This window comes from Lissotriton helveticus, chromosome 1_1 (genome assembly GCF_964261635.1).
Source record: "Lissotriton helveticus chromosome 1_1, aLisHel1.1, whole genome shotgun sequence".
In the NCBI taxonomy this organism is placed as follows: Eukaryota; Metazoa; Chordata; class Amphibia; order Caudata; family Salamandridae; genus Lissotriton; species Lissotriton helveticus.
In genome coordinates this window covers 517,301,914-517,318,492 of record NC_136057.1, presented here as the reverse complement: position 1 = coordinate 517,318,492, position 16,579 = coordinate 517,301,914, and positions in this window count along the sequence as shown.

Sequence of the window (16,579 nt, the reverse complement as noted above, 5' to 3'; positions counted from 1 at the left end):
AGTGGTTGTGTGGGTGTGTGTTATTGATTGAATGGGGGCGTAAGTGGCTCTTTTTAGAGGCTATATTGGTGATTGAGTGGGTGTGAGGGAGGCTGTATAGTTGAAGCAGTGGGTGTATAATAGCTGCATGGGTGAGTGAATGGCTCTAAGTAGCTGTTTGGGTGATTGACTCATTGTATGAATAGCTGTATGGGTAAGCAAGTGGTTGTGTGAGTGGCTGCATGAATGAGTGAGTGAGCGGTGTGTGAGTGGTTCTATGGATGAATAAGTGGGTTTATGAGTACGTGTATGGGTCTGTGAATGGGTATCCTTGCACTTGGTGTGACTGTTAAGCATTTCTTTTAAATACAGATTAGTTTTACAGTTTTTTTAATAGCGCCGACCATGCCTTCAATTCCACCGCAATCTTTAGGGCTGTTTGTTGCGGAGAAAGCTCTTTACTTTACTCTGCCACACTTTCTGGTTTGAAGCACCGCCCTCTTAGGGTTTAGCTGTCTAGCTAACTCACCAACAGCTGATGCCAGCATGGACGTTTGGCTTTTAGCATCAGGTAAGCATTGTGCTTTCCTAGCACTTGGTGTGTCTGTTGAGCATTTCTTTTAAATACAGATTGGTTTTGCTAGTTTATTAAGAGTGCCAACCTTGCTTTCCATTCCACTGCAATCTTTAGGACTGTTTGTTGTGGAGAAAGCTCTTTACTTTACTCTGCCACACTACCTGGCTTGAAGCGCCACCATTTTAGGGGATAGCGGTCTATTTGCTAACATTTATATTGCCGATGCAGGCGTGGACGCGCGCTAGTGCGCCAAAGGCACACCTAAGGCAATCCAGTCTGCCCCTGCCCACCCCCGACCATCGCCAGGAGCCAGGACCCCTGGTCCTTTAGCGAAGAAGTCTTGTAATTCCATCAGAATATCTTACTTCTCAACAGCCCTGTGCCAGTTAAGTAATTCCAACACACCTGCTATTTTATCAGGAAGGCATTGTACTAATTGTTTTCCTTGGGCTCATGAGGGGCCTGTGTCCTGCCTCCAATGCCAATTTAAGTGTAGCCATGGTTCAGAGTTTAACAAGTCTGATTATATAAAAACTATTCTTTCAAAAACTATGATCAAAGCATCTTGTGTCGATACCTCTGTTTCTTAGGGTATGGAATTCGGCATTTTTAAAATCGAATTCTCTCCTACAGAAAGCTGGAGAGGTGCATTTATATACTGCCTGCCAGGTTCCAAAATAGATATTAGCCAATGCTTGATAGACGACTCAAGTGTTGTTGACCCACATTTTTGTGGGTGATTGTAACTGCCATGGAGAAGATGAATCAAACCCAGAAGCTGGGCAGATTATGACAGATCTGTAAACGCTGGGTCTGCATCAAAAAATTAAAGGCCACACTTATTCCACAATACACCTGCTGGACGTATTGTACACGAACTGTGATTCTGTCACTTGTGATGCTCCCTTGACTCTGACATGGACAGATCATTGTGTAATCCCCTTTCCATTCCCACAAACAATGATACTGTGAAAAGGAAAGCAGATAACAAGACAGTAAGAAGAGCCTAGAATTTAGTTTTGCCGGATTCCTTCATGGAGATTTTAAAACCAGCTCTAGGGGAAAATGATTCAGATGTTAATCTAGCTCTAACTGACTATAAAAGGGCTTTAATTGCAGCTTTTGACAAACTTGTCCCATTGAAAAGGAGTGTTAATACCAAACAACGCTCATCTGCTCCCTGGTATACCACTGAGGTAAAGCTAGAAAAATCGGCTTGCAAAAAACAAGAGAGATAATGGTGAAGAACTACAAACTTAGATGATAAATACATCTATAAAGCATCATTCTCTAGGTATCAGCAAAATAGTAAGTCAACTCAGAAAAGTTATCTTATGTAACAAATTGTTCAGGCATGCAATTCATCTAAAGTGCTATTCAGAAATCCTAAACAATTTTAGGCTTGCACTCAATCAACTCTGGTGTCACAGGAAATATGTGATTTTCTTGCTGACTTCTTTGAGGATAAAATACAGCAGATATATCAGAACTTTACTACTCCCATAGACGAAGAAGGCATTGATATTACTAGGACAATTTCTGGAGGGCAGAGTGTAGCCCTAAGCTAGTAATGTTTGAACCTTTCTCTCTAGAGGATGTTCAGAGGGTCTTAGAAATTGTGAAATTTGGATCCTCTCTTGACCCTTGCCCTCCTAATATTATGGCTCTACTTGCCATCCAGATTGCTCCCACTATCCAGACACTGTTTAATTTAACAGTAGAATCAGGCACTATCTCACTAGATGGAAATGAGCGCAAGTACTACCTATTCTCAAAAAAGAGAATACTGATACTAATAATCTATCCAATTATAATCCAATATCACTTCTAACCATTCTGGGAAAACATTTAGACGCTCAAATCAATAATCAACTGACAGTCTATCTTGAGGACAATCAAGTTCTCAACCCTTCGCAGTCAGGGGTCAGACCCTGTCATAGTACAGAGACTGCACTATTGGCCATCACTGATTCTCTAAGATTATCGCACATCCCACATCCTTGACCGTGTACCCATCCAATTGACTAAAAAGCTGAAACTCTCCCTCGCTCCACTATGGTGCGAAATCATAAACAGCTCCTTGAAAACCGGCATCACTCCAGACTGTCTCAAAGTCGGCCAAGTCACGCCACTATTGAAAATGCCAGGCCTAGAAACCAACGATCTGAACAACTTCAGACCTGTTTCCAACCTCCCCTTCCTATACAAAATCCTTGAAAAAGTGTGTTTCCTACAACTGACTCAGCACATTGACAACATCAATATGCTTGATCACCACCAATTGGGCTTCATAAAAGGCTGTAGCACTGAAACCGCGATCTTTAACATCGTGGATGACATCCACAAGTTACTTTATACTGACCAATGCTTCCTACTTGTCCTCCTGGACCTATCGGCAGCCTTTGACACGGTTGATCACAATCTACTCATCAAGGCTCTCCAAGACCGAGTAGGTGTGGACAAGGTGGTCCTACAATGGTTCTCCTCCTTCTTACACAACTGCTCACAAAGGATAAAAATCAAATCCTTGACGTCCAACCTACACATCGTCAACAGAGGTGTCCCCCAAGGCTCAGTGCTCTCCCTTCAATTGTTCAACATATACATGGAACCCCTCACCACCATTCTCAAAAAAACCAACATACTCTTTCACCTACACGCAGATGACAGCAAGATCTACCTGGAAACCTCCTCTATCAACGACGTTCCCAGACTCAACAACACTTTAGAGAAGTTCAACATTGGCTATCAACAAACCACCTTAAACTCAATCAAGACAAAACCAAAATCCTCCTCATCTCAAACAAAGAAGAAAACCCTCAAATCATAGAGTGGCTGAAAGCAATCAATGCTCTCAATGGTAATCTCACCGCGGCTAACTTGGTAAGATCTCTAGGAATCACCCTTGACCCAAAACTGATCATGACCAAACACATTAAGATCTCCGCGAGTGCCTTCCTCAATCTGAAATTCCTCAACAAAATTAAGCCCTTCTTCCCGCCCAGGACCTCAAACAAGCCACCCAATCACTGGATTTATCTAGATTTGACTATGGGAACACAGTCCTCACCGGTACAGCTCGCACCACTCAAAACAACTCCCAATGCTGCTGCCAGAATGGTCACCGGAGTCAAGAAATATGACCACTTATCTCCCGCACTCAGAGAACTAAATTAGCTCCCAGTCGAAATGCATACCAGCTTTACAACTGCCTGCCTCACGCACAAAGCCCTGCACACAGTGAAACCGGAATACCTAGCCTCCAAACACAAGAAAGCTGGCCAGACAAGAAACCTCAGGAGCTCCAACACCCTCTTACTCATCCCTTTGAAAACACCCAAACAAAAAAACGCTGCACGATCCTTCGCTGGAAATTCACCCAAAATTTGGAACTCCATGCCTGCCAATATCAGGACCATCCCTTCCTTTATAAAATTCAAAAGACTCCTAAAAGACCTCTACTTTAACCGTGCCTTTCTGGACTGAGAACCTCAGCCGAAACGCACAAGCCTGCACTCTACAGCCACCTGACAATGCTCCAACACAACCTACCTCTTCCTGTACTTCACAGCCCCTTGTCAATGTTCCACCACTATCTATCTGATCCCCGCTCCCCTACCACCTCCTTGTTCCCTCCCCCTGTAAGGAGGTTTAGCCTAAGACTCTGTGCACACATCAAGGCTGACTCAGGACCTCGCTACCTCCACGACGCACAGCACGATGGACCTTTCGAACATTTACGCTTACCTTTGTCTCTTTTATGTGATTTCTCTCCTATTTCTGCTGTAAAGCGCTCCGATACCCTCGGGTCTGGCCAGCGCTATATAAAACCTCTAAAATAAATAAATAAATAAATCGTTCAAAGCGGGGGTTCCATCTATATTATGCTGTTGGACTTGTCCGCAGCTTTTTATATAATATCCCACTCAAGGCTGATACAGAGACTTCAAGAGACATGGGACAGCTTTTAAATGGATCCAAAACTTCTTGGAAATAGAAGACAAACCATTGCTCTTGGCCCTTTTACATCCCACAATATGCAGATTGACAAGGGTGCACCACAGGGCTCTTGTTTGTGATCCACACTGTTTAATATATATGTGTTCCCCCTTGCTAAGACTGCGTAGCCAAAAGGTTTTGAAATAATATCATATCAATATGATACACAGGTGTTCTTTACTTTTGATAAAGATCTGGCAAAAAAAAGATTGTTTTGCTAAGGGAATGTTAGCTATTTCTAGATGGATGCAAGCCAACTGCTTACAGCTGAATATTGATATGACTGAGATCATGCTGTTTGGCAAGGTAATTACACTCTTGTCTGATGAGTGGAGGCCTCCTCAACTGGGCGCAGTCCCAATCCCTAGACAGACTGTGAAAAATCTCAGTGTAAAAATAAACCATAACTGTCTGTGAAAGAGCAGATCTTGGCTACCACTGGTATGTGTTTTCACACAATGTGTCTAATAGGAAGAGTCTTCCCTTACCTTCCCATCTCATCTAAAAAAATGAATGGCCAGGCTCTAGTAGTTAGTAGACTGGACTATGGTAATGCTTTATTAGCCTCAGCAAACAAGACTCTTATGGCAAAATGACAAGTAGTACAAAATACTGCGACAAGGCTTGGTTTCAACCTTCCGTCAGGTGCAACTTTGGCCCCATTGTTGAAATCCTTACACTGGTTACCGGTAAGGTAAAGATGCACTTTTAAAATATGCTGCATCAGCTACAACTCTTTAAGAGGTAAAGGCCCCAGATATCTTCGGCAGAAATTTAAACGCTAGTCACCTACCAGAAATCTAAGGTCAATGGACAAAAGCATTGCTGAACGTACTCCGTATGAGTCTGATTAGATGGGGTGGTAGAGTCTTTTCTTACTTCAGTGTACTATCATGACCATCTCTGTACTGAATATTATAAATTCAGGAAACTGCTTAAAACATGTCTATATTAACTGAATTCACTTACTACTTGTGTCTGTCAGCAGTGCTGAGATTCCCCTTGGGGTTAGTTGAGCTCTATATTAAATTTAATTAACATAACGTAACATATGTGACTGGTTAGCTGGGTGTCTGAGTGGGTGTGCGAGAGGTTTATGGGGGTGTGAGTGGGTGTACGAGTGGTTCTGTGGATAATTCATCAGTGATGTCATTTAAAATGTCATCAGTGATGTCATTGATGATGTTACTGACCAAGTCATGAGTGATGTAATATGTGAAGTCATAAGTAGTGCATTGCGAGGGCATAAGTGGAGAAGCGTGGCTCATGGGTTAGAGGCGGCAGACCCGGAAGCTGAGATCGACCGTGGACCAGGGTTCGATTCCCCGCCTCGGCAGGTCTCGGGCTCAAAATTCCACGGACTCAACAATTCTCGCTCTGGTGCCTACTCAACTCATGGGGTCACACTCTGCGACTCTGGGCAATAGCTTGCTTAATCTCCACTACGGCCCCTCGCGGCGGGATGCCTGGCTTTCACCTTGTGGACACCCTGCCGGGGTTTCTCACAGGGGAATACCAGGATGGGTTCCCTAAGCAAGCGCCGGGACGCTTACGGGCAGCTGTGCGCTTTACAAGTCCAACACATTTACATTACATTACATTTACATAAGTTACAGTTAGCTCAGGTAACTATAACTAGTGAATTTCTATGGTTTTTGAGTGACATCTAATTATAACATTCCTGTTATATTTGTTTCTTTCTATGAATTTCTGAGGTTTATTGAATTCTATTTCCTAACTATAACATTCCTGTAACCTTTGGTTATTTAGGTAAATGACTAGGGTTTTTTTATGTCTATTTCGTAACTATAAAGTCCCTGTAATCTTTGTTTTTTATAAAGTGAATTTCTATGCTTTTTTAACTAGTAGTTGCATTTGCAGAGTGGTGAAGGAAAGGGGTGGGCACTCTGACCAGCTCAGAACAATCCCGCTATGTGGGATTTACTGAAGGTAATAGGAGGAGTTTTTGGCCCCCAAGGACCCTCAGCATCAAATGGGAGTTTATCCCCCAACCAGTAGTGCACCAGGAGGTGTGTTTGCAGAACAGTGGAGAAAGAGGCTGGGGCCTCCAACCAGCTCTCTGCAATCCCACAGTGTGGGACTTACTGGAGGTAACAATAGGGCTTCTTGGCCCCAAAGGACCCTCAGCATCCAGTAGTGTTCCAAGAGCCATATTTGAAGAATGGTGGAGAAAGGGGGCGTGGCCCCCGAAGACCTCCTAGCAATCCCGCTGTATGGGACTTACTGGAGGTAACAGGAGGGATAGTGGGCCCCCAAGGACCCTCAGAAGTCAAGGGGACTTTATCCGCCAACCAGTTTAGTGCCAGGAGCTGCGTTTCCAGATTGGTGGATAGGGGGAATGGTATCCAATGACCTCTCAGCAATCCCACTAGGTGGGACTTACTGGAGGTAACAGAAAGGGTTGTTGGCCCTTGAGGACCTTCATGTTTGCAGAGGAATGTAGAAAGGGGGTGGAACCTCCGGTGACATATCCTGACTGGCATTTTTAAAAAATGTTTTCGTTTTATTAGGGAACTGGGGCCCATGTTGAACACACAAGGACCCCATCCCCTAGGGCCTGGATTTTTTCAAAAACGAAGGGCCCCATTAGGATGGCGGGCAGATTGCCCCCGCCAGACTGGTGGTAGCCACCGCCGGCCTGGCGGGGGCAATCCGCCCGCCATCCTTGCTGCATAGATCCCCGCCATATTAACATGGCTGGGGGGTCCGCGGCGGACGGAAAGACCGTCGGCTGCTTTTCCGCCCCGGTTGCCGTGTGACCGGGGCGGAAAAGGGTTTATATGGTGGCGGTGTCTATCAGACACCGCCAGCCATATTAGTATGGGCTTCTTCAGATGCCTTTCCGTGGCGGCAATGCCACCACGGAAAGGCATGCGGAGTCTGCTTTGGGGGCCCGATGGGGGCCCCCATGGACTCGGGGGGTGGGGTTTGCACATGGGGGGTACCTATGGTACCCCCCAGCAGTTCCATGCTGTGTATGGAAGTGCACAGCATGCCTTCCTGCCATTGTGGCGGGCGGTGCTGAGTGCACCGCCCTCCACAATGGTAGGAATGCTGGATGCGCCCGCCACTGTGGCGGGCGCATCCTAATGCTGGCCATGGGACCCCCGCCCTTATGGAGGGCGGTCCCTTTCACCGCTAGGATGATGGGTGGACCATCCTAATGACTCCCTAAATATTTAAGGGAGGGGCCGTGCTGCCCCAATCCCCAGGCTGATTTCAGCACCAGGGCTCCCTTCCTCTGGGGCTTGGACTACTTCTAATAGGGGGGGAGGCCACATGGCCAATTCCGGCCCTGAGTCCCCCATCCCCCGGGCCCAGGGCTCAAATCTGTGCGGGTAGAAATAAGCCCCATGGAGGTGGTGGTCCCCGGGACATTAATAAGCCCCACGAGGGAGGTCCATGCACCTCCCTCTTTTATTATCAACATGCTCCCGGGGTACATTACTAAAGAAGTACAGGAGCCTGTGCTGCTTTTTCCGTGAAAATTCACGAGTATCGCCAATTTGCATTATTCATTTATTTTTAAAATGCTTTTTTCACCTTGCAGGGTCCCTCTGGGACTTCAGCTCCAACTTGTTAAAATGTTTTTTCTTGGGAAGCCAAGATGACTGCCAACACTTCATATTTGAAGTGTTGGCTCCCAATCAGAGCTCTGCATTTCCCTGCTTAAGCTTCTCTTTTTTTGCAAAAGGATCGCGACCACAGATATCATTATCTTTTTTTTATTTCTCAACAACTACTGAATAGATTTACACCAAATAATTGAAAGTTTGATCTGCCTAATCAGATCTACCTTTCTGCCAAATGAGGTGTAATTCTGTTCAGTGCTTTGGGTTGTGGACGTGGTGAAAGGTCCTATCAATCAATCAATCAGCATTTGTAAAGAGCAACTCTGTCATTCCTAGGGGTATCTGAGCACCATGTCTCTGTCGAAGAGCCAGGTCTTGAGTCTCTTTCCGAATCCTGCCAGCAATGGGACCATACGGAGCTGGAGGGGGAAGTGGTTCCAGGTCTCGGCTGTGATGTAGGAGAAGGAGCAACCACTGCTGCAGGTGCAGCGGATGCAGGGTGTTTGTGCAATGGCAAGTCAAGAGGAGTGTAGGTATCTAGCTAATCGGTGGAAGTTCAGTCAATGTTTGAGGTAGGCAGATCCTAGGTCATCGCTTTGTAGGCATGTGGGAGGTTCTTGCACTGGCTTCTTCTCTGGATAGGGAGCCAGTGGAGGTCTCCCAAGTGGGGGGCAATGTAGGTTCCTTTGGGGACGGCCAGGATGAATCGGCTGTAGCAATCTGAATGGTCTGGACTCATCTGTGGAGCTGGATGCAGGTGCCAGCATAGAGGGCTTTGCCGTAGTCAAGGCGGCAGGTGACGAGGGCCTGAGTGACGGTCTTTCTGGTGTTTGGTTGGGATCCATCTGAAGATTCTGATGAGCATGCAAAGTGTGTGGCAGCAGGAGGAGGCAACTGCGTTATCTTGTTGTTTTATGGTCAGTTGGCTCTCAAGGATGATACCGAAGTTGCGTGGTCTGTCAGTGTGGCTGTGGGTCCGAGTTTGCATGCCACCATACAGAGGTGTACTTCCTGAAGATCAGTACTTCAGTTTAGTCAGAGTTATGCTGGAGGCAGTTGTCTCTCATTTACTATAGAAACGCCAAATGCAACTAGACATTCTCATCCAAAATTCGCTAATAAGATGAAGTGGTAACAGGAGTGAAACGTAACAGCACCTATGGCTTTAGAGGAAGAATAACTCTATCACAGACATTACCTTCCACACCCAATTCGATGAGACTGGACACTTTACCGAAAGTTACCACAGTGCTGGGGAGATTGTACTGACCCCAAGCACTACGACAGATACCATTTGTAGTCTTGATAAAGGTGGATAGAATTTTGGGAAGCCACCGAAACGCGTCGACGCATCCTTCAGTATAATTCACGACTCAGATATCCCTGTTGATACACTGTACCGTAGTGTGCATAACATTGGTGTCAGAAATTGAGTTGGAATATACACTTAGTATTGTACAAGTTTAATGTCTTACAGTTTTCTGTCTTTATGTATCAATTTTGCTGGTCAATATTGAATGTTAGGTATTTTTATTGTCATTTCTTTTAAACCTGTGTTAAGTGGTCTTTAAACCGTCCACTTTTTTAATCATTGTGTAACCAATAAATTGTGTTCTTTTTATACATGTAAATTCTGTAATTGTTTTCGTTTCCAAACTTTAATTGTGTTTACAAATTTAACTTTGTTCAAGGGAATCTCTCATTTTGTTCACACATTAAAATGAATACAACATTATTATGCACATTAAAAACAATAGAAGTTAAAAAATTGTAAAAATGATTTTCATCAATACCAATATATACAAATTCATAAGGACATGACCACAATAATATAGATAAATAGGTTCATAACATCATATCAACTAATGTCACACAACACAAGAGAACATATATTCGTAGGCCAAGAAAAAGCGACGCGTTTCGGAGGGTTTACACAAGTCCAACCTTCTTCAGGCTTCTCACTACTTGGTTTTCACAGCAGTATCTACATACAAATATATATATCTTTTACATATCTTTTACATATGCTGCAATATTGTGACACAACAACACATTCTAGAACATTAACCAACCCTCTGATGTAGTAATTTTAAGTTCTATATCCATTCTTCCTACATCTTATTGTTTCATTATTCTTACAAGGTGTTATGAAAATCTTATAAACAAAGCTATTTAAAAAAAAACATAAATCATTGAGTTGCTGGCACTGTACAGTTCAGGACCCTTCAAATATCCAGCTTATTAAAGCTAGTTCACATCAAAACAACTAATACACACCTCATTACACTTAGTTTTCCTTTCAATCATTCAAAAAACAGATAGGGGAGGATAGGCTAATTACACTCCATCCTGGCTTCATAAACGCTATGTTTGTAGGACATGTTTGTAAATATACCTTTTTATAACAAATGTGCTTATATGGCACTCGCTATCTGGTAAAATCAGCTAAGGACACTGTCCTGTCCTCACGGGGTGTAGGTTCAAATTAACCTATATACAACCACCCGCTCAATAACCGTTAAATTTCAAATTAAAAATGAAAAGGTCACAATTTATTAAGAGAGGTACCTGTCATGGATTAAAAGTTTATTTTTCTGATTATCAAGGGGATGTAATCGTGATATATGGATACCCACAAGAAAATTATTCAGTCGACATTCTTTTAGGAGAAAACTGTTGATAAAGATTTTCTCTTTTCAAAAATTCAATTACATATATGCAGATGGACACTGCTAGCGAAAATCAATTCAATGGAATCACAGGCGCACCCTGAAATAGAGAGCCTCAATCGATTTATAGTATTTTAGATTCAGCTATTAATTCCTTGAATTACTGGAAGACATATGCACTACAGTTAAAATGCTTAGTCTCTCCACGCCTAAAAAGTCTAAAGTTGTAACCTACCATAAATATTGATAAACGGTGCTTATTAATGAAGGTCAATGTCAAATGATTTAACCTTCTATGGATTCAAAATGTCAATCCAACAAATAGGAGGGGTCAACAGGTCAGCAATAATCCCCAAACTCTAAAAAGGCCTTATAGGACAATTATGAAACGTGCCACATACCTTAATTTTACAAGAGAAGTGCACAAGTTTAAATCCTTCTTGTAGCGCTGACTATTATCTAAATAATGTTGCTTGCGTGACCTGTGATAAAAAACTTTCCATATCAGAAAATGCGTATCACAATGCATATTAGGTCTTGCAAGCAATTGTTAAAAACGACAAGGATGATAATCTAATCACCAGCTACCAATCCGTTCAATAGCTCACAGATATGATCATTTCTGTCCAGCTACACCCGACCCCCACATATTGAAATAAGCACACCTATTCTCGTATCCTTGAAGAATATTACCAAAACTGTCTCTAACAACATGTAAAGTTAAACCTGTAATCTATGTTGTCTGCAAATAAATCTCCGTAACAACGGACCTCTAAATAGTATGCATCTTGGGATACATCAAGTTCGTCCAAAAAAATGACCTGACGTATTTGCGCTGACCTCGACTTACTCATGCAAGGTAAAATACTTCAAAGGACTAACAATGATGCCGCTATCGGTCCTGCTCGCGTGCTAGTGGAGCACATACTTGCGTGCTCACCTCTAAATTCCCAGTATCCTACAATGTGCTCTAAGCAAGCTCCTTAGTTGGAATACAGCGAACCAACTATAATAGCAGGAAAAAGGAGCTTAATAAGCCACCCGATAAAACAAAACAACACATAATGACGGGTCGCTCACCGGGATTGAAGAATCTCTGCATACACGCCGCAAAACGTCTGTTGGTCCCGGCGCGTCTCACGTCTCCTTTTATCCAGAAGTTAATTGGCTAACAATACCGCCAACCAGCTTCCTTCCGCAAGCAATATAGGAACAGGACTAAGCTCACCAAAAGGTATAAGCCATCTTGAGGAGGTGCATTAGATAGTACACGCACCATAATACTTAACAGGACACACTCCCTCACCACTATGGGTCACTTTAGACGGATATCAATATTTAATAAACACGGCGGTGCCTTAGCTCACAGTATCCGTACAGGCTAAAAGCCTTTTTCATAAATGTTTTTGACTTTATTTATTTTTTAACTAATATTATTGTATAGCAATATTACAGCATCACGTTGTTCTTATCCCAGTAATTGGAGCGCTGAAATTGCTCATTCTACGACCACTTATATCCTAAAAACCTAATCAAAATATATCAACTCAATTACTAAAAATCCACGGTACTATGGGCCTATAGGTGTCCAACTAAGAATTAAGTACATATTTCCAAATACCCCAGTTGTATTACCCATTACCTGACCTTATTATTTGATCAGTTTTTCCCACTCTTCCGTCGAGTTCAAACCTTGCCTGACAGTATTTAAAATAGATATATACCACTATTCTCTATTTTTGCGCTTCTTTTCCAAATTGCCGCCTCTTTTGTTCAAACTCACCTTTTCTAGAATGAACCACTTAAAATCAATTTCTTTATGTCCCTGTTCTAGTAAATGCGATACTAAGGGAGCATTAGGTTTCTTAGTTTTATTGGCTGACTTATGTTCAGCCAATCTAGTCCTTAGTTCGCGACATGTCTCCCCTACATATGCTAACCCACATGGGCAATGCAAAACATAAATGACATTTTTGCTGCAGCAATTGTTCAGTGTGTGGGCCTCTACCGTAATTCCATTATGCTGCAACATTTTGGTAGAAAGACATTGCTCCCACTTAGAGCAAGTTCCACAAGGAACATTACCCCTAGCTATAGTGTTATCCAGGGCTCTTTGTCTTTCTTTGGTCATGTCCCTATAAGTGTGTACCAACTGACTGCGCAGATTGCTGTTTTTTTTTTTAAAGCAAACAATGGTTTCTCCAATCTAACATCTTCATCATCGTTCAGAATGTTCCAGTTCCTATTCACTACATTTTTAATTTTGTTACTAATGGAACTAAATTGGCTAACAAATACTATCCTCTGCTGTTCACGTTGTTTCTTTGGTTTGTTAAGCATAGCATCACAGTCATAAAATCTTGCCCGTTTAAAAGAGTGGGATATTAATTTCTTAGGATATCCTCGGTCTCGTAATTTAGTCTTAAGCACATCTGAATGATTGTAAAAATCTTGCAGGTCCATACAATTCCTCCTTATATGCAGAAACTGACTAAAGGGTATATTGTCTTTCTGCGATTTCGGGTGGAAACTTGAATAATCTAAAAGTGTATTCTTCGTCATTGGCTTAGTGAATAATTCCACTGCCAATTTGCCTTCCACCTCCTTAATAGTGATATCTAAATAATCTACACTATTGTGGCTACAGTGCTCTGTGGATTTAAGATTTCCTGTCCCCCAAGTTTAACCAGGCAAGGAACTCTGTGAGAAGCTCAATGGGTCCATCCCAAATGAAGAAAACATTGTCAATAAAACGGTGCCACTCAAAGACATTCTCATAAAACGGCGCAAGCTCGTTATAGATGTGCTGATTCTCAAATTCTCCAACATAGAGGCATACCAGGCTGGGAGCACAAGTGGCCCCCATACTGGTCCTCTTCTTCTGGCAATGTAATTGGTCTTTAAAAAGAAACAGGTTATTTTTCAGGACCATTCCGTACATTGTACTATGAATTCCTTACTTGCACCCTCCAAGGTAAGATTCTCTCAAATGCTCTCTCTGACCTCCACAGTAGTCTGCTGGGGGAAGTTTGTGTAGAGAGACTCAATGTCCAGTGTAACTAGACATTGAGTCTCACCCACAAAAGGTTTACCCTCAATCATGCCAATAGTGTGCGAGGAATCCCTCACATAGGACCGCAACTTTAATACTAAGGGGTTAAGGAAAAAATCAACGTACTTGCTTAAAGGCTCCAAGAGGGACCCCAAGCAACTACAATCGGTCGCATGGGGGGATCTGTGTCGTCTTTATGTACTTCACTGAGCCCGTAGAGGGCTGAAATCTTGGGATTTGGATTATTACGAAATCTCCACTCAGCCTCACAGATCCAATTCTTATCCTTGGCTTCCAACAGAAGATCATTGCATTACTTGGTTAAAGCCATGAGTTCATTGTTATAAACCTTCTCATAATTCATCAGCACTGAGAGAACCATCATCATCCGATGATTCCATGTGGAGAGAAAACTCACTGCCTGAATCTTCCCCTCCCTCCTCTCCCTCAGACGCACTGTCAGTCTCATAAACATGCGCAGAGGAAGATTCAAGAAGTATACCAACCACCTAATTCCGCCTTTGAAGTGGCAGAAGCTTCTTGAAGTTTTCCTTTGAAGTTCACAGACTTCCTGCCTTCCCTGTCCCGGCACCAGACCAGTCCGACTACAGGAGCTATGCAGCCATTGTGGGGATGCAGGATACAGCCTATTCAAGCGTAAGTAGAGCTGCATCCAGCTATGCCCTCCCATCCTTCCAGTGATTGCCAATCCATGCACACCTAAGCTCTCTATTGTGCGTGGCTGTCGAGGAGGACTGCACAAAGCCCAACTGTCAGCTACAATTGTGTGATCCAGGGACAGGATATAGGTACTAAATGGTTAAAGGAGGAAAATGACAACTTTCTAAAAAGTAGCATTTTCAAAATTGTAATTTAAAATCCGACTTTGCCATTAGAGAGGACTTTTCATCACAATTCCAAAGACACTAATCATGACCTGCTTACCTGTTTCCATTTGGGATTTATAGCTTAGTAAATGTACCACGGCAACTCCAGTATTAGCTTATGGGAAAGGTAGGCCTTGCAGTGGTGAAAAGTGAATTTAAGAGTTTTACACTACCAGGACATGTAAATCTTTAAATCACATGCCCGACTTTTGTAACTAAACAGCAACTCGCCCTCCGTGCTGTCTAGGGCCTATGGGCGAATTATATGTTTTAAATAGGAAGGTTTCGGCCTGGTAAAAAGTTTATTTTGCAATGTTGAAACTGAGACTTAAAACAGGCTGCAATTGCAGGCCTGAGATGTGTTTGAAGAGTTACTTAAGCGGGTGGCACAATGAGTGCTGCAGGGCCTCAATAGCATTTAATTTACATGCCCTAATACAGAAAGTATGACTTTACTAGGTACTTATAAGTTAATTAAATATCCCAGTTGGGGATAGGTCCATGTTGCCATGTTTTATAGAGTGAGTGCATGCACTTTAGCATTGGTTAGCTGTGGTAAAGGGCACAGAGTCCTAAGGCCAACAAAAATGAGATCAGCAAAACAAAATGGAGGCAGAAGGCAAAACATTTGAGGAAAGACCACCCTAATGCTTACAGGTTTAACAATTGACTATGGCCTGTATATTTAATTTATTATGTGTGACTTCTTAGATAAAGGATTGGAATGTTAGTAACAATTGAAATATGTCTCAATTTTTTAAATTACCACAGAGCCTATGTCATGTTGGCCCTAACACATTGCTAGCAAATCATTTGAGGTGTGATCCATCTGAAGTGTTGGAGTGCATTTCTGACATAAATTTAGGGATTGGGTACATACATATGCATTTCAGCAACTTTGACAGATTAATACATTTTCATAATACGACAAGCATGTGTAGGTTTATTTTCAGGTGTCAAACACTTTAGCATAAGACTGTAGCTATGGTTAGTGGGTATGCAGTTCACAGACACATGTTATCATAGTACATTAGTGCTATGCCCAGCTAATAAATGGAAACACTTTAACATTGGCTTTATAATGGTCTAAGCATAAGAACATCCAGTACATGTAGGCTCATCATGTCCCTTTTAATTAGCACCATCCTCCAGAACAAGCGAGGGAGGTGTTGGCCAGGAAGTGGGGAAAGGAGATGTCTGCTGGGAGTCTCTAGTTGTCACGCCCAAAACAAAATGACCCAATGGCACTGAGGGTGATGAGGGTGGACAGGAAGACTCAACATCCTTGGAATCAGAGGACCCTACAGCAAACCAGCCCCAAATGGTGGTGGGCCCAATCGTATCTGCCGGACTTATACAATTGTCCACACCACCAAGAATATCAACACACTCCCTACTCCCCCCCCCTAGTTTGACCAACACCCAGCCCCTAAAAGGGATGTGGTTTCCTTTGCGGTTCACCTCTGCTCCTGCCCCTGTTCATGCAGCAGTGATATCTTATGAGGTTTGTGATGTGCTATGCAGTATTTCTGTGGGCCAGACTGCACTGTTGGTTGCCATCCAGGTAGTGAGTAAACAGTTGACACAATTACAGGCCTTCCAATATGGTATACACAGTGCAGAATATGCCATACAAATGGGCATAGCTTGTTTGAGAGTCCCCTCAGACTTAACTTTCTTCCACCCTCCCACAAACACCTGCCTAATTTATTTTGAGGTAATTTCTTTCAAATTGACCATCCACCCACTCCACCACACCAGCAGCCTCCTCTGTGTGTCCTTCATACAATACATTCACACACTCTGGCAATCTCAAAGATACA